Below are 13,096 nucleotides of genomic sequence, written 5' to 3'. Positions count from 1 at the left end.
AGGCAATAAGATTCACATTGATGCCCATTCTGGTTTGACTATTATCCTCTTTTAAAGTTTTGTAAGGTTTACAATGTTTAGGTTTTATTGGTCTTATTCTCTACGTTTAGTTCAACTTTATAATACCTAATGAGATAGACAATTCTTCTTAAGGAAGCAAGAGGCATTATGGTAACCACTGTTGATAACCTTGTACTCTGTTTTTACATCATGTGCTATGTCTATCCTTGGTTTTGACTGACAGCTTTGTTTTATCATGTTTGATTTTATTCTCTTACAAAAAAAAGTAATAAGATCTATGGGAGCAGTAATGTGTAAATTTTGTGTAAACCCAAAATGTGTAAATTTTGTTGTAATAAAGAGAGGGAAAAAAAGTGCGCTAAAGGATACAACAGCAAGTGTGTTTAGGTGTGTTGAATAGATGACCATATTAATATTTTTGTTTGGATTACTGAACACAACTATTTGCAGTCTCACTGTTTGAATGTTCACTTTGTATGCTTTGATCCTGTGACCTGAATAACCGCTTCAAAAATGATAGTGTGTAATCTATTAACTGGTGATATCTTACTGGTTTTTTTTTTTTTTGTAGTTCTGTATTACTTGTACCCTTATACTGTTTTGTTTTTTTCTGTTTTTTTCTCTTTTTCCTTTTAGATAAAAAATTTTTAAAAAATTTTTAAAAATCAGTATGTTCAGACGGTGACATGAAGGTTTCTTCTTCATTTTGTATGCCTATATTTATTTTACAATTTAAAAAATAAAATGTAAAAATAAGGTATGCACGTTTCTGGGGGGCACATTTTAGATTTATCTTTGGCCTTTAAATAGAAGCATGTTCTGGACTATGAGAATACATTCTAAAAACTATGAAAGATTGTAATTATACCAGACGGCTTGGTTTTCTGGTTGTTGGAGATCTTTCTTCTGTGGTTATGGTTATTGTTACCTACACAAGCATTTCCTGACCCTTCACAAGTGCCAACTAGATAGGAGCAAAAAGAATTTAGAAACTGGGTCCCTCTTGATTCAAGAATCTAGAATCCACAACACACCTAGGGGAGAGGAAAGAACAGAAGTATAAAGAAACTAACAGGCTGGGGATTTAGCTCAGCAGTATAAGTGCCTGTCTCGCAAGCATGAGGGTATGAGTTTGATCCCCCGTGCTGAGGAGGGAAGGGGGACAAAATTGCCAAATTGCCCTGTAAATTATATACGTGTTCACAAAGATCACAAATTCAAGGCCAGAAAGTTTTGTCCTTGAAATGGTCAGTTTCAACACTGCTGGGACAAGATGTCTGACATACACAACGTGAAGGAGGAAAAAACTGTTTAGCTCAGGGTTTGAGAAGGCTCCATGCATGGTAAAGAGCTCCAAAGCAGAAGCACCATAGCAGAAGGCAGGACAGAGCAAAGCTGTTCACTTCACAGTGGAGGAGGAGCAGAACACAGCGAGGACCATCACTGAGACAGATACCCTCCGATATATTAATCATTGTGAGGATTGTTCCAAATATGCCTGGGGCATGTTGAAACATTCCTTTAACATATTGTGTGGCAAAGTATGAGACATATAAGACATACATTACACAGTCAGGGACTGGAGAAATGACTGTGAGATGGACTTGCAGATCCATTGGGCCCTCTGTGAAGCAGATCTCAGTCAGTACTCTGTTTATTGACATTTATATTCCCCTACTCTAACGGGAGCTCTGGTATTATTTCATATCTGTGAGTATCAATGTCAATTTGAAAACTAAATCCAAACATCCTAGAAACTTTCAGCATTTCCATTTCTTCAAGGTGCATTTATTGAATAAATTATTGTAAGTTTCCTGTGAAAGAATTCGGCAAATCATATCTCAATAGAGTCATCATAATGTTCCTGGTCCTTTCTTCTATTGGCAGGCCTCTCTGTCAATCCGACTGCTCCAGATTTGCCATTGGCTCAGGTGTAGAAGAAGCAAGGGATTATGGTATTTTATTGGAATCACCGCCCTCAGCCTCCTCATCAGCCATACATAATTTGTTTTGCTTATGCAGTTTGACTGCTGATCTTTGATGACTAGGATTGCTATATTCCACTAACCATTTCTAGAGTTCTCTGTAGAGTCCTCCTTTTCTATTCTGACCTTTCTGCTCATTCATTAATTGTATCTTCCTGGTTTCTGATGATTGTGTTACGCCACCAACCTCTATGAGAGGGCAGGGCCTGGGGAGAGGGGTTTATTCCTATTACTCCCATTGCAATTAGTAAATACAATTGTGTAACAATATCTCCAATCGTCAAACCAGATCTACAGAGGAGAGCCACCACAGAACCTGTTAGTGATTCTGGTACCCCGTTCAACAGCACCTTCCTTACTACTTCAGTAAATGGGCCATTCTATGTTGTCTAGTGGGTGTGCTGGCCTTCGGTAGCACACGCACTCTAGCATGCTTACTTCTGAGCTTTCTAAACGCTTCTTCTATTCCCTTGCATAGCAGTCCTGGCATCTCAAGTTCATTTCACATGGCCATCATTTTCCCATGCTTTTAGGAGACATTTGAGTAGCGTGTCTGCACTAACTTTGGGGGTCCCTGTGGAGCTGTTAAATCCTGAATCCCAGGAAAGTGTTTCTGGATTAATTAAATCCCCCTTTCTCAAATTTATATTCTCCCCACCTCTTTTTTTGAGCACCATCAAAATTCAGTGCCATGTGAATCCTTCCAGGTCCTCAGCTCTTTGGGAAATATAATCCCTATTACGAGTTGAATTGTTTCTCCCCAATAATTCATACTTTGAAATCCTGCCCCTCAGGACTTTGACTGTATTTGGAGAAAGGGAAGTCATTAGGGTGGTCCCTAATTCAACATAGGATGTCCTTACAAGATGAAGAAATTTGGACAAAGGCACAAACAGAGAGAAGATGGTATGAAGACAGGGAGATGACAGCCATTAATGACCTGGAATAGATACTTCCCACACAGACTCCTTAAAAGAACCAACCCTGCTGACACTTTGACCTGGGACTTCTGGCCTCTGAAACTGTGAGAAAAATAATTTCAGTTGTTTAAACCTTAGCCATTTCAGCTCCTGCAAACCAGTATTTTCCTTTTCCTCCATTGTCAGAAAAAGGTTATGTTAAACTGTGACTTAATTCTATTTATTGGTCTAGTGGCAAAAGGAGGGAAGGTGGATCTGATCTGGGGGGGCTCAAACGCAGTAAAGAGGCCTTTGTATCTTCAAGCAAAAAAGGGGCACCAGCACCCAGGAGGAGGCCACTTTCTAGGTCCAACGAGTGTGGGGAATGGGGGATTGAAGACTGTGGAATGCATGATCCCAGAAGCCTACAGTTCATATGTTAAGGGCCCAGCCCCTTCCTCTTAGCACTGTAGACTTGCCAATATTCAGAATTTAGTCTTCTTTGAGATTCTGCTATATTTATATTTAAGTAATAGACCTGGTCCTCGACTTTTCCCATCCTCTAGGAAAAATTAGTCTTATGTATTTATTTACTTACTTACCAAGGTAATGATTTTCATGCTTAGTATTCAATTACCAAATTAATCATTCTCAACCTTTGAATAGATCTCTTTAGAGTATCAAATGATCGTACAGGTAGCCATCAGCCCCTCCCAGGTGTTCTATCTCACATCACATACATCACATCAGAGGATTCCTTCCCACCAGAATATACAGTTCACTAATAACAAACATTTAACAAACGCAGTCCAATTGTACCAGGAACTATCTGTGTTATCTTTACCACCAGGAATGATAGTCTCTTTACTAGCGTGGAAGCAGATAAACCCAACACAGAAATCCCATTATCATAACAGTTGTCTTAACCATAGCAGGTATCACAGCTGGGCTCCCCACGAAGCATATTCGGAGAGGCATATTCCAATATGCAGTAAGTTTGTTAGTGCTCATGGGATCAACAGCTGAGGAACAAGCCAGAAATAGCCAAAGGGAAAGGTTTGGTCGCCATGTGGTCTCAGGCACATTCTAAGGCCCCTTTGGGAAGCTCTGAAGCTGAGAAGGCACTTCAGATCTGTTCCAGGGAGGCAAGAGGACTGTGCCTTTTTCTTTTCTTTTTGCAGAAAGGGAAATTGAGCCCAGGGCTGAAAGGACTTTGCCCTAAATGGGACGCTGCATCATCGGTGGGAGGCTGGGAGGCAGAAGGTCACTTCTCCGCCCCTAGACAATTTACCTGTGGCATGAAATGAATTCCTTTGGGCTACCTGAGCATCAGGAATGCCCCTTAGGCACCACCCCAAACCTAAGCTATATGTATCCCCCACACACCACGTGCCCAGCAGAGAGAAAAGCCAGACCTCAGTGGTCCTGGGGATCTCTCTCCGCATTCTTAAAATAAAGGCCACCTTTATCTCATATTTCTATCTTTTTAGCCAGATCGAAAATTCTATCAAGGGCTTTTGTAAAAAGATACACTCACAGAAGTGTTTTGTTTTGTTCTGCGTTGTGTTTTGTTGTGGTTTTGCTGAGTTGCTACATTACCCAGGCTGGGCTAGAACTTCAATCCTCCTGCCTCATAATGCAAGGATTACAGCTATACCACCATGCTCAGTTAGGAGAACTGGTTCTTTATATCCCTACATGTACCAGTAATTGGGTGCCCCATGCCTCAGAAAGGGGGATAGAAGTTGGTCAAGCAGCACTTTTCAGGGGCTTCCTAGAAAAGGCTGACAGCTGCCTTCTCTATCAGCAGCACCTCTATCGGATGGTGGATTATGTCCCTCGTTCCTGGAGACTTCTAGGTAGCTCATTACACCACTAATGTCACGCCACCGATTTGACAGGCACTTAAATTCATTTGTTTTCCATATTCTGGAATTGTATTTTTCTTTTTTGACTAAATTTGGTTTTAAAATTATTAAGGACATATAAATAAAAGGCCTTTAACTTATTAAAATAAAAACTGATGTCATTTAACAGACAATTTTACTTAAATAAAAAGAAATTTTCCTTGTGATTTTTAATGAAGAAATATAAATACTTTCAAAGAAATATTGCTTCCATACTTAACCTTTCTAACTTGGTTCCCCTTTGCCCTACAGGTAATCATTTTTATTAATTCCTCATTTAGTTTTCCATTTTAAAATATGTAAATATGAATGTTAAATATAAGTACATAAATACATTTACACATTATATTTCTAGGCCTTTCTTAGACAAAATTAGTATAATATGAGCACTTCAGCTGGCACCGTTGTGTGAATGCTGAATGGCCCCCAAATGTCCATGTAATTAAAATATTGGTCCTGGGCTGGGGATATAGCTCAGCAGCACACCTGCCCAGGAAGTACAACGTTGTGAGTTCAATTAGCGGTTCAAAACATAAAAAAATAAGGTAAAATAAAATCTTAGTCCTTAGGTCACTGGCGTCCTATCCCCAAAGGGGATTTCTGGGTTACCTGCTTATGTCGCCTTTCTCTTTGCTCACCAGCCATAACATGAGCAGTTTTGCTCCAGCACAGACTCCAGGCATGACGTGCTGCCTCACCACAGGCTCAAAAACAATAGGGCCAATCAGCCACGAACTGGATGCTCCAAAACTGTGAGCCAAATAAAACTGCCCTCTTTTTAAGTGAATTATTTATTTAAGTATTTCTCTTTTTTTCTTTTTAGATTTTTTTTTAGCTTTTTAGAATTTTTTTTAAATTTTATTCAAGGAGAAAAAGAAAAAAAAAGCAGAAAAAAGGTACAAGTTATACAGAATTTCAGAGAAAAAAATAAACAGTAGGAAATCACTAGTTAATGGATTACATATTGTCATCCTGGAAATGTTTGTTCAAGTTACAGAATTAAAGCTTATATAGTGGACATTGAAACAGTGAGACAAAACAGTTCTGTTCAATGAACCAATAAAACTCAGTAATATCATTGTCTATCTTATACACTTAAATATGCATGCAGTTATATCATTTAGAGCATTTTCTTTTCCTCTCTTGTACAATGACTATTACACATTTTGGGTTTTGTTGCTCCCATAATTCTTATTACTTTTTTTGGAAGACAGTAAAACCAAATGTGACATAACAGAACAGATTCAGTCAAATCAAAAGGAAGGACATAATAGATAATGTAAAAACATAACACAAGGTGATCAACAATGGTTACCATAATGCCTCCCACTATCTCTAATAGAGTTGCCTATATCATTAGTTATAATAAAATTGAACAAAACAGTAAAGAACAAAACCAAAACATTGGAGACCTTACAGGTCTTCAAAAGTAGATAATAGTCAACCAAAATGGGTGTCATAATGAATCCCACTATCTTCACAGCTGTTGCCTAAACTTTCGAACCTGGTACTATCAAGCAAAACAGAATAGAGGAACATCAGTCAAAACAAGATAAGAGCAATACAGGGCTTCAAATCAAGTTAATAGTAAATCAAAGTGGGTTACTATAATATATCCTGCTATTTTTATTTATTTTTCCCTTAATTAAAAGGATAAAAATAAAAAAGTAAATAATAAAATGGAGATTGAGATAAAAGAGGGCATCACAACAAAACAGCACAGATCAAAACATAACCATTTAAGCAAAATAGTGTTTCACCACAAGATAATCCCAACATAAAAGTAGTTACCATATTGTCTCTTTCCTTGAAATCTTTGAGTATAACTTCATATACTGTAGCATCAAATATATCAAAACAGTGTAAAACCATTCGAGAGAATGACAGTATTACAGGGTATTTAGAATCAACTAACAGAAAATGAACAGTGGTTTCTGTATAATCTCCTTGTCTATAAAAGTTTTGGTTTATACTATCACATATAATAAAATCCAATAAGATACAACATGCTAAGACCGATGGAGACAGAAGAACAAAAGCTTGATGGGACTTCAAAACAAGATGATACTAAATCAGCATTACCTATTATGACATCATTTTCTCCAAAATAGCTGTTCCTATCATCCAATCTTCTCTGCCTCATTTCTGTTCAGCACTTTTTCTATCATTAGTTGTCAGTTTGTCTTCTTCATTTTGTTTTCTGCTCCATTCATTGTGGCCTCTCTGCCACTATTTCTGGATTCTTTGTATTTTTCTTTTTTAGAATATCCTGCAGTATTTTCTGTAGAGTTGAATTGGTGGTTGCATATTCCCCTAGTTCATCTTTATCCTGGAAGCACCTTATTTTTCCATCAATTTCCAGGGATAGTTGTGCAGGATATATTATTCTTGGCTGGAGGTTATTATCTTTCAAAGCTTGAATTATTTCACCCCATGCTCTTGTGATTTGATGGTTTGTGCCAAAAAGTCTGCTGTAATTCTGATGGGTGTTCCCTTGTAAGTGATCTGTTTCTTGTCTCTGACGGCTTTTAATATTCTGTTCTTATATTGGATTTCTGGTATTTTGATTATTATATGCCTGGGTGTAGCTCTGTTTGGGTTGTAGGTGGCTGGGGTCCTGAATGCTTCATACATCTGAGTGTCTTTACCTTTTGCTAAATTAGGAAAATTCTCCTGGATTATTTCTGTGAATAGCTTTTGTAGTTCATTTGTTTGTGTCCCTACCTCTTCTTTTATGTTCTTAATTCTTAAGTTATAGATCCTCTTATCATCTTCTAGTCTTTGTATTATTGCTGTTTGTTTCTTTGTTATTTTTAAGAAGTTTTTCATTTCATGCGCCCATATTACAAATCTGGCCTCCAGTTCAGATAATCTATCCTTAGTTTCTTTCACGCTGTTATGCCAGCTTTCGATAGAGTTTTTAGTTTCCTGGTAATCTCATTGAACCTGCTTCACATATTGTACGTGTTCTCTATTTTCTCCACCAAACAATTCTCCCCTCTTTTCTGTTCTTCCATTCCACCATCTGTTTTTTCTTGGGTGGTGCTTAGCATTTCTCTAACTATTCTGCTTATGTCTAGCTTCAGGTCATTAATAACTTCATTCCTGAACTCGTCTATGAGGCTCTGGAGATAGCGCTTTATGTGTATTGGTGCTGGGTCTGCTATTGCCTGTTTCTCAGGATTGGGGGCCGAGGACCCTTTCTTGTTGCTCCCTCTTCCCATATTCTTTGTTCCTTATATATGCAAGCATATATAGGAGGCCCAGCTTCCTTCCCTGTTGGCCACAGTCTGATTGAATTGCGCTGGCTAGGTGTTCCCACTCACCACAGTTCACCAGGGAATTACAGACCAGGCAGCCTATTGGGGCCCGCCCCTCCAGGTCACCTTCCGGTGCTGGGGCCTGGGTTGTGCTAGCCTACTGAGTCTCAGCCAGCAGCGTCACGTAAGCTAGGCACTGCTCACCAATCCCGCTTGAGAGGGGGATATATGACTGAAGTCACTACAGCGCCCTGTTCCAGCAAGTCTGCCCGGTCCCAGAATGTCCTCTGTTGGAGCCTCCTAGATGGTGGAAGAGTCCCAGTTTCCCTCACTCACTGCAGGTCGATGCAGGGCTCCCTGCCCATCCCGCTCTCAACTCCGTTCACCAGTTCCCGTTCTCAGAGCTTTTGCGAGTCTTTCTCCCTGCCGAGCCGATTAGGACGCTGCAGCGGCGGCAAGAAACCCAAATCGCGGCTTCCAATGGCACAGGCTCCACCTTCCATGCTGAGGCTTTATCTGTTCCTGTTATAGCACCAGGATTGCATTCCCAGTTGGTTTCTCTCAGCCCAGTTCGTTCTTGAGTAAGCAGTGCATATCTCCTCTTGCTTAGGATTCCTCACTCCGCACCATTCCTGGATTCTAAGCTGGGTCTTTCAGAGAGCCTCTGTAGCTGCTGCTATCTGTCTGCCATGTTCTCCCGGAAGTCTATTTAAGTATTTCATTCTAGTGGTGAAATCTGACTAACCACTTAGTTTTCATCACTTAACAATATACCTGAATAGTATGCCACAAAAGTAGTAAGCGCTCATCCTTATTTATTTTTATAGCTCTGAAGTCATTACTATATGGTGCCCCATAGTTTATTCATCAGTGCCCTATTGAGAGGCTTTTAGGTTGTTTCTATTTTTCACTATTACAAGGAATCCTGTGGTGAACCACTTGTGCATAATTTCTTTAAATTTTCTTTCTTTTTTAAAATTTTTTAAAATGTTTCCTTGGGAAGAACTACTAGGTTAACAGAAAAAAAACTGAATTACTAGGTCAAAGAATAAGTGCAAAAAGAACTTTACTAGATCTTGACAACTCTCCTTCCATACGAGTTTGATTATTTTGCTCACATGCCAACCACAGATGGTGAAAGTGCTTTCTTTTCACTGTCATGTAAACAAAGCATGTTTTCCAATTTTTTATTTTTGCTTACTTGATGGGTGACAAATGTGTCTCAACATAGCTATAATTTATGTTTATCTTATTAAGAGGAAGATTGAATATATTTTCAAATGGATAAGAGCATTTTATTTTTCTGTGAATTGACTAATCATATATTTTGCCCATTTAATATGTTTTGCTCCACTTTTAGCAACCATTTGTATTACATTATGAAACCCTTATGTAGATACCTACTTGGATACATACTTGTTGGGCGCAGGCGCTCAACATACCATACCCCACCCGGGACTAAGGACCACGCCAGCTTCCGTAATGCGCTACATCCCTCTTTAAATTAGCCAACCCGTGCGCACTTCGTGCTCACTCCGTACTCTGTGGCAACTCCTGATTGGCCACAGCTGGATATAGTAGCCAGAGCCTGCGTCCCATTCCCGCCCTGCTTCCTCGTGGCAGCCTGTGATTGGTCACGGCCAAATATATAAACCAGAGCCCGCATAAATAAACCAGCAGTTAACTGTTGCCCACAAAAGCATCTCCTGTTTCATTGGGGCTGCGCCGGTCACATACATACATACATAGATTTGTTTCTAATTATATTTGCTTTTTACTCCACTTATCTCTTTCCTGTAAAGATTTTATGCAGTTAAATTTACCAGTCTTTTTCTTCTAAATTAAGTCATGCTCAGCTAAATGTTTTTTCATTCTTTTTTTGTGTGTGTGTTTCCATTCTTAAGAAATACATTTTTATACTATTTTTACACTTTTGTTATTTATAGTTAGATTCTTGATACACTTGGTTATTGTAGGGCATAAAGACTCACCCTTTTTACCCAATTTGTAGCAACTCAAAGGAGCAGCTCTTTGAATTGCCCAAAGGGCTTCAGAAGTTTTGGTTTAGACTATAATGGAGTCCAAGTTTCTATGTGGAGTAAAGAATGAGTTGCAATTTTGTTTTTTCTGTGGTTGTATCAGCAACATTAACTAACCAATTCATATTTTCCCCACCAATTTGAGATATCACCTTAATTATGTACATCTCCATATTGTTTTATATCTATTTCTGTATTTCCTACCATGCTTTATTTGTTCATATGTTAAAACTACAGTTTAATTATAAAGGTTTTATAACGTGTTTGACATCTGTTGGGGTTACCCCTCCTTTTTTGTGGCTTGTATTTTTAGCATACTTCTGTGTATTCTCATTTGTCTGTTCTTCCATGTGAATTTTATAATCAACTTACCTAGTTCTGTAAAAACCATGATGTTGATTTCATTTAGTGCTGTGGTTTGAATCATGGCCTCCCCTCTCAAATTCATGTCGAAACGTATTTTGGCAAGGTAATTAAGCGGTGTGAGCTCTGCCTTCATGACTAGGACATGCTCTTTATAAAAGGGCCTGGGGATAGGGGCTGGGGATTTAGCTCAGTAGCACAAGCGCCTGCCTCGCAAGTGTGTGGTCGTGAGTTCGATCTCCGGTACCGATAAAAAAGAAAAAGACAAAAAAAAAAAAAAAAAAAAAACAACTGGGGTTGAAAGGAGTGCCTCTTTGATCTTATATCATGTCCTTCTCAGAGGATGCAGCAAGAAGATGGCATCTTAAAAGGACAGAGCAGCTTTCACTAGACACTAATGTTGACACCTTGATCTTGGGCTTTCCAGCCCCAAGAACTGTGAGAAAATAAATCACTGTTGTTTATAAATTATTCAGTTTAAGGTATTTTGTTATAGCAACACAGATGGACTAAGGTACCTGGGTTACATTAAATTTGTAAATTAACTTACAGGCCACTATGGTTTGGGTGTGGTTTGAGTGTGTCCCCCCAAAATTCAGTTGCTAGAAATTTGGTCCTCAGTTGGTTCTCAGTGTGTCAACATGGAAAGATGGTGGAACCTTCAGGAGGTTGAGCCTAGTGCAAGATAATTAGGTAACAGTTCATCACTCTTGGAAGGCATTAATAGTGATCTTAAAGAGTAAGTTTGTTTTCTCAAAAGGGAGTTGCTATAAAAAGAGCAAGTCTGGCTCCATATCTCTTTTTTCCTGTTGTATCTTTTATCTCTTCTGCTTGTCAACCCACTATTGTGATGCATATACCAAAAGGCCGGAACAGATGGGGCTTCGTAACACTGGACTTTCAGCCTCCCAGACCTCCTTTTACATTCCCCAGCTTCAAGTATTTTGTTATAGGAAGAGAAAATGAACTAATACAGAGGCACTGCTATGTTTATGGAATTGATTCATCTTATTCAAAAACGTGGAATAGCTGTCTGATCTAATTTTATCCAAGAATATAGAATGTATCTTATATATTTTTCAATGTCTACTTTTGCATCTTTCAGGAGTGTTTTATAGTTTTCCACAGGTAAGTTTCATATAAGTGGTAACTCTTGACTCAGAGATTTTTAACGATTTGAGTTTCATCTTATAGATGAGAAAACTGAGGATTAACTAAAATAACTATATGTCTGTTTGAGATCACAGAGTCAGCAATGGGACCCTGGTCTTCTGACTGGCATTATAGTGTTTTCCACTATAACACCGTGTGTTGCTATATCAAAATACTTGAGGCTGTGACTATATAAAGAAAAGAAGACTGCTTACCTTATGACTCTGGAGACTGGAAAATCTGCATAGTATGATGTCTACTGTTAGCAAACTCCCTCTCACACCCCCATTGCATTACAACATGGCAAAGATAGAAATAGTCATGTGCAGTGGGGACCAAGTGCATGGGCAGAGAACACCAGGGACATCTCAAATGTTACCCATTACACTTTTCTTTACCCATTAGACCAGACATGGGTATCCACTACATGTTTTCTTAGCATCCTGTTGGTCATTTTCAATTACATTGCAACTGTAATTTAAAAATTAGCTATTTGGGGCCGGGGATTAACCCAGCGGTATAACCGCCTGCCTTGCAAGCAGGCAGTTGTGAGTTCGATCCCTGGTATTGATAAAAATAAATAAAATAAAAATTAGCTATATGATTCATAGTTTAATTTTATAATGCTTGTCTCCTCAAGAGTGAAAATTTTACAAGACAGGACAAGCAAGATGTCATTTCTGATTGAAATCTGATTGTTAAGCTTAACAGCCCCTGAAAATTATTTGGCTGTCACCATTGCCTCACACCCAATCAAGGGGAAATCAATTTTAGGTATACAGTATTTTAAACTAGAAAATCAAGCCCACAAAGTTATAGTCATATTAGGATAGCAGTAATTCTGTCAATATTGCAAATCCCAGGTTTACCATATGAATATTTCTAAATGGAGTTCTTTATGTCTTAACATAAATAGAAATTGATTCACATTGAACTGCTCCACTCTAAAAAGAAATAGAGTAGCAGAAGCAAAGCCAGGTTGTTGTGGGTTAGAGAGTGAATCATAGATTTATAAAAATAGAAGGGACTGCTCTTATCCTAGCCAGCAGTTTAAAAATCAAACTTTGATTAGCATTATTTCTTAACATTGTTATACTTTTCTCATTATTATAATTTATAACAACAAATACTTTAAATTATAATTCATATCTGGAAAGAAATTAGATTTTATTATAGGTGCCTCACATAAGAAACAAGGCCAGCTTCACATATAAAAAGATGTTTAATAGTAATCAGGGAAATGTACATCTTAACCACTTTATACCCTTCAGATTGACAAGACCAGTCTAAAGTTGGGAAACACCATGTATGGTGATAATAAAGATCAGTAAGAACCCTTAAATTCTGCACAGGAAACTACATGACACTGTGGCTGGAAACACAGACTACAGAGTTATTGTGCGTGGTATCCAGTCCTGCCTCTGCCTCTTGGTTGCTGTTTATTCCAGATAGGTGTTTCCCAGAAACAAC

This window comes from Cavia porcellus, unplaced genomic scaffold (genome assembly GCF_034190915.1).
Source record: "Cavia porcellus strain 051 isolate PalLab524CR breed Dunkin Hartley unplaced genomic scaffold, mCavPor4.1 scaffold_29, whole genome shotgun sequence".
Lineage (NCBI taxonomy): Eukaryota > Metazoa > Chordata > Mammalia > Rodentia > Caviidae > Cavia > Cavia porcellus.
The sequence above is the reverse complement of the archived record's forward strand: the minus strand, read 5'-3'. Positions refer to the sequence as shown.